Source organism: Tachyglossus aculeatus, chromosome 6 (genome assembly GCF_015852505.1).
Source record: "Tachyglossus aculeatus isolate mTacAcu1 chromosome 6, mTacAcu1.pri, whole genome shotgun sequence".
NCBI classification, from domain to species: Eukaryota; Metazoa; Chordata; class Mammalia; order Monotremata; family Tachyglossidae; genus Tachyglossus; species Tachyglossus aculeatus.
The window spans coordinates 9,105,924-9,112,604 of record NC_052071.1 but is presented as its reverse complement, the minus strand read 5'-3'; the positions used below and the strand labels follow the sequence as shown (position 1 = coordinate 9,112,604).

General features: G+C 45.2%; 1 long non-coding RNA gene across 1 annotated transcript; it reads right to left on the bottom strand.

Annotated features, from left to right (window-relative positions):
• Positions 1-229: 229 nt before the first annotated feature.
• Positions 230-4,228, bottom strand: LOC119929467. Its single transcript, XR_005451558.1, has 3 exons — positions 4,093-4,228; positions 3,438-3,553; positions 230-317 (listed from the first exon to the last, which is right to left on the bottom strand). It is a non-coding gene; the product is annotated as an uncharacterized LOC119929467 (long non-coding RNA).
• Positions 4,229-6,681: the final 2,453 nt, after the last annotated feature.

Genomic DNA, 6,681 nt, shown 5'->3' with positions numbered 1-6,681 from the left:
CACACATCACCCACTGCTCCCCGATTACCATATAAAAGTCTATCGGGTTTAAGTGGATTGATGTGCACTTAATCAGGGAAGGCCACCTGCAGAAAATGTGATATCAGGAGATGGAGATGGGGAGAATAGGGGCCTGCCCCAATCTGACCACCTGCAAACTTGAAGCCTCTGAAAAATGACCATGTTCACAGTACCTCATCTCCTAGGCCAACCCGTCACTACGGTTTATCCCAGTCACTCCACTGACACCAACGAAGGGAGAAGACCACTGGGTTTTCAGTGAACAGCAGATGCACACATAGAAGATGATGTTGTTCCTGGAATGCAGGACACAAAGTGTGAGACAACCCTAGTCGGAGAAAGAAATGGACAGCCAATACCTACAGTGCAAATCATCTTCCATTTCCACAGCCCAAGACTAGGGCTGCTTGGATTTCGATGTATGGGGTTCATCCGACCAGACTCTATTCAGAGTTGCAGAAGTGGTTAAATCAAATGTTTCAAGAGAAATGCAGAGTAGAAAAGCAGAGTGGCTCAATGGAAAGAGCACGGGCTTGGGGGTCAGAGGTCATGGGTTCTAATCCCGGCTCTGCCACTTGTCATCTGTGTGACTTTGGACAAGTCACTTCACTTCTCTGGGCCTCAGTTCCCTCATCTGGAAAATGGGGATGAAGAGTGTGAGCCCCACGTGGGACAACCTGATGACCTTGTATCCGCACCAGCGCTTAGAACAGTGCTCTGCACACAGTAGGTGCTTAAAAAAATACCATTATTATTATTAAATGGAGACAACATACCCAGTGGGCATAAGAACACGATTCCATTGAAAATCAACTTTATAGACATTTCTCTCTAGGGTCAGACTGCATTCATCCTTGTGTGTGCACCACACACACACACACACACACACACACACACACACACACACACACACACACCCTCAATTCGTCATCATAACTGAAAAAAACAAGAACCTTTAAAGCGCTGGTTTAAATTCCTGTAATATCAGATGATCCCCCAAATAAAGAACCAAGTTCTGGTAAAACATGCAGTTGGCAAGTGTAATCTATTTTTCAAAATCAAATTTAATATGCTCCTTAGAAAATTCTATTTTCCGCTCCATTTTATTTAATAATATGTTTGAGATGAACTTCACCAGTCAAAATGCTACAATGTACTGTAAATTGTGGCATATTTAATAGTTCTTAAATAAACTGGGCAATTGCTTCTAGGCTTTCAATCAATTGCATGCACTGAGAGCATACTGTGTGCAGAGCACTATACTAAGCGATTAGGAGAGTACAATACAACAATGTAGCAGACACATTCCCTGTCTGGGGGGAACACACATAAATATGAATAGATAAATTATAGTTATGTACATAACTGCTGTAGGGCTGGAAGGGGGAACGAATAAAGGGAGCCAATCAGGGTGATGCAGAAGGGAGTGCAAGAAAAGAAGCAGTATGGCTTAGTGGAAAGAGCCCAGGCTTGGGAGTCAGAGGTCATGAGTTCTAATCCCAGCTCTGCCACTTGTCAGCTGCTTTACTTTGGGCAAGTCACTTAACTTCTCTTTGCCTCAGTTACCTCATCTGTAAAATGGGGATTAAGACTGTGAGCCCCACGTGGCACAACCTGATGACCTTGTATATACCCCAGTGCCGAGAACAGTGCTTGGCACAGAGTAAATGCTTAACAAATACCATCATTATCATTATTAAAAGGAAAGGAAGATTTAGTCAGAGAAGGTTCCTTGGAGGAGACAGGCCTTCAATAAGGCTTGGATGTGGGGGAGAGTAATGTCTGTCGAATACGAAGGGGGAGGGCATTTCAGGCCAGAGGGATGATGTGGGCATGAGACTGGTGGTGAGATACACGAGATTGAGGTACAGTAAGAAGGTTGAGAGTACAGGAGCGAAGTGTACAGACTAGGTTGTGAAGTAGTGAGGTGAGGTAGGAGGGGTCAAGATGATTGAGTGCTTGAAAGGTGATAGTAAGGAGTTTCTGTCTGACATGAAGGTGGAGAGGGGAAACATGACCTGAACATGTTGGTATAAAGATGACTAAGGCAGCAGAGTGAAGTATGTATGGTGTGGGGAGATGTAGGAGGTGGGAAGGTGGCAAGGGGTCTGATGCAGTAATCCAGGTGGAATAAGATGAGTGATTGCAGCAATATGGTAGCAGTTCAGATGGAGAGGAAAGCAAAGATTTTAGCGATGGTTGTGAAGGTGAGATAGACAGGATTTAGTGACGGATTCAATATGTGGCTTGAACGAGAGAGTGCAGCCAAAGATAATGCCAAGGTTATAGGATTGTGAGACAGGAAGAATGGTGGTGCCACCTACAGTGATGAGAAAGTTGTGGGGAGGACAGGGTTTGGGTGGGAAGATACGGAGTTCTGTTTTGGACATGTTAAGTTGGAGGTGACAGTGGAACATTCAAGTAGAGATGTCTTGAAGGCAGGAGGAAATGTGAGACAGTAGAGAGAGATCAGGGCTGGAGTTGTAGATTTGGAAATCATCCACACGGAGGTGGTTGTTGTAGCCGAGTGAATGAGTTTTCCAAGGGAGAACCAAAGGGGACACAGAACTGAGGCTTGAGGGACACCCAAAGTTAAGGGGTGGGAGGCGGAGGAGGAGCCTGCAAAAAAGAATGAGTGGCCAGAGTGATATGAGGAGGAACAGAAGACGACAGGGTCAGTGAAGCTGAGGTCGGATGATGTTTCCAGAAGGGGGTGGCTGACCACAGTGCCCAAGGTTGAGGAGGATTAGTATGGAGTGGAAGCCACTGGATTTGGCAAGAAGGAGATTATATGTGGAAGATCATCAGGTCCAGCCCTCACATCATGAGCCCCCGTAGATATCCTGCAGAAACCAAGAAGGGCGGAGGACGTGGATTTGCCTTCCCGAACTTGCCCTCTCCCCGTCAGTGCTTGAGGAAATGTCACTGGACTGCTAGGGACCTCAGCTCCATCCCATGGACCTGCTTGGTTTTGCAACGAATAAGTGTCTAATAATAATAATGGATAATTGTGATATTTGTTAAGCATTTAATACATGTCAATCACTGTAATAATAATAATAATTAGGGTATATGTTAAGCAGATACTACATGAAAAGTACTGTTCTAAGTGCTGGAGCACTGTTTTAAGAGCTGGAGCACTGTTCTAGGGATTTAGTGATAATTAGGTCCAAATGGGGCTCACTGCCTAAGTAAGGGGGCAAAGAGATATTGCATTCCCATTTTGTAGATGTGGGAACTGAGGCCCGGGGAAGTGAAGTGACTTGCCTAAGGTCACACAGCAGACCGGTGACTGAACCAAGATTAGAACCCAGGTCCTCAGACTCCCGGGTCAGGGCTCTTTCTACTAGACCACAGTGCTTACAGAATGAGAGACCAGGAAGCTAAGAGGAAGCCCCAGATGATGCAAAGATTACCTTTTTATATGCCCAACCTGTCCAGGATTGTAGGTTCCATTTGATTTCTTCAGTCACTCATGCACTTTGTTGTGAAGTTCACCATCACTGCTACCTTCTTCAAATACAAAAGACACCTAAATAAATATAAATAAGTAGCAAAATGACTCACCCCAGCCTATTCAAATTAGATATCCAACAGGAATTTCCATTGTCTCCTCTCCTTTTCCCTTTATCCACATTCATTCACTCATTCAATCGTATTTATTGAGCACTTACTGTGTGCAGAGCACTGTACGAAGCACTTGGGAAGTACAAGTTGGCAACATACAGAGACGGTCTCTACCCAACAACGGGCTCACAGTCTACAGTCACGTCCATCCTGTTGATGGGGAGCAGGCAAGCCATCAACCAGTACTGTGCTCAGTGCCTCAATGGCTAACTGCAAATGAAATATTCATCGGTTGAGCCCCAACAGTGCACCACAAGACCACCAAGAGTGCCCCCCAACAACCACTTACCAACTCATCCTGAAGCCAAGGTAACTTAGAATCGAGGTGGATGGAGTACAGGAAATTCTTCCGTTAATGAACGCCGCCCTCTGCTCAGTGTCTGGGAGCCAGAGCGGCGACGTTTCCGATGGAGGAAGGGTCCCTCAATCATTGCCTCTACTCACCTTGGCCTGACTCCTCAGGACGGTCTCCATAGCAACAACATCCCCGCTCCCTTTGGTTTGGGTGGGACCGATGAGAGGGCTGGCTTTGGATGACTGGTGATCCCCTTCTGGCCTCCGCAACCACAGGCACTTGGCCTCCTCCGGCCTGCTGTTCCAGACGAGACAGAGGGAAAGAAGGGTGAAAGAGAGAAGTAGAAGCGGCTGTGTGCATGTGTCACTCGAGTGATCTGCTGGATGTTTGGACCTCAGCCTCAAACTCACTGTCATAGCCCATGTGGGCCTTGGCAATTTTTGGTGGTTTTGCAAGAGTTTCTTGTGTCGCGAAAGAGCAGAAAGAGAAAAGACAATGACGTGTTCTGCTGTGAGTGGAGTAGAAAAAGGTCAAAGGGTCCAGCCCCGTCAATCCTCAAACCCATTTTAGTAACACAGACTCATTGGTGAATGCAATGTGACTTTCCCATCACGTGAGGTCTTTCCAAAAAAAAAAAAGTCCCATGTGACAGAACTCCCTTTATGTTGATGTTTGTAATGACTGGGTGGCAACACGATGAAACTCGAGACGTCCCATCTTAGCAACCCCATGGCATCAGCAGATGTTTCTTCAAGTTGCTTTACCTCCGAAGCAAACACACTTTGCAAAACCTGCTCACCTCATCATCACCGCCTCCACCGATCATCAAAGTGGTGGCAATTCATTGTAGGAGAGACAGCGGCACTGCCCTGGGTAAAATATGCCTCGTGGGGACATCTCTTTAATTACAGATATTTCCTGAAATATAAAAGAGATAGCCCTGACTGTCCAAATGAGATGTATTTCCTACCAAATCACTGTAACTGAATGGTTTTCTTGTACCTCTCACAATTGGGCGTGATTTGAAGGCGTTATTAAGACGTAAGGCACAGAGTGTACTATTCTTCCCAGGGCTTAAACAGAGATATTGATAAATCAGACCTACAGTGGAAAGACTATTAAGAAAGGTTAAAAGGACAAAGTCATTTTTTTTCCATGTGAAAGAAGTATTTCTGAGGATCATAGCTTAAGCTTTCAAACCAACCGAATGTTCTAACTGTACCGACGGCTCAAAAATACTCAGGAATGGGCATTTTGGCTCTCCTTGTTTTATGTCTCTATTTTCTTCTGGATATAGCCTTTATGAGCATTACACAAAGGGCACAGAAGATGGATCAGATAAGTAACCTAGATGTACTGTAATTATGGAATTCTATAAAGATTTGGACCCACAAATAAGAAACGGAGCAAAATACCCTTGGAGAGTACCCTACCTTCACTTCTCAAGTAACGGTCGGGATGGAACAGCTAGATACGCAATCTTGTAAGGCACGGATCAACCATTTAAATAGGAAATAACATATTTCTCGATAGGAAACCGCTTTAATCTTCTTCCTTGATGCACAATGCTGGGAGACTTTTAATCAACAGAACTAGTGAACCACAAGCCATTACATCCACCCTGTGCTTCCCCCGGCAAGTCAGGAGGATGCGTGAAAATGGAGGAAAGGCTGAGCCAAAGGGCAACTTGAATGGCTGAGATATTGTCTCGTATCTGCAGACCACCCCAGATTACATCCTCCGCACGATGCCAACGAACTGGGGACATAGCCGTTAGATACTTCTGTAATCCAGTGCATCATTAGAGATGTCCAAACCAGCCAAACACCACCAGCTAAGATTTAGAGAAGAATTTTCAAGGATCATGAGAAGCAGTGTGGTCTAGTGGATGGAGCACAGGTCTGGGAGTTAGAATACGATTGAAGAATAGATAAATACAATTGAATGAATGAAAGAATCTGAGTTCTCAACCCAGCTCTGCCACCGGTCTGCTGCGTGACCTTGGGCAAGTCACTTAGCTTCTCTGGGTCTCAGTTACCACCTCTGTAAAATGCGGGTGAAGACTGTGAGCCCCACGTGGGACATGGACTGTGTCCAAACTGATAGCCTTGTATCTACTCCAGCACTTAGTAGAGTGCTTGGCACATAATAATTGTAAAACCAATACCATTTTTTATTTAAAAGGGAAGGAATTTTTTATAGCAATTATTAAGCACTTACTATGTGCAAAGCACTGTCCGAAGCGCTGGGGAGGTTAAAAAGTGATCAGGTTGTCCCACGGGGGGCTCACAGTCTTAATCCCCATTTTACAGATGAGGTAACGGAGGCCCGGAGAAGTTAAGTGACTTGCCCAAAGTCACACAGCTGACAAGTAGCGGAGCCGGGATCTGAACCCACGACCTCTGACTCCAAAGCCCATGCTCTTTCCACTGAGCTACGCTGCTTCTGAATTCATAAAAGTGATACCAGAAGTTCCTGATGGAGAGAGGAGTCCTGACTCATGAGACATTGATCAGACCCAAGGTACTTTTTGAGGATGAGAAGAAGGCTATTTCATTTCTAATGAACAAAACCTTATAAAAGAGTTTACAAATGCTGAATCTAACTGCACAACAATCATTTGAAATGTCTTCCCCCACTCCCTGGCCCATAATAATAATAATAATAATAAAGATGGCATTTGTTAAGCGCTTACTACGTGCAAAGCACTGTTCTAAGCGCTGGGGGGGATACAAGGT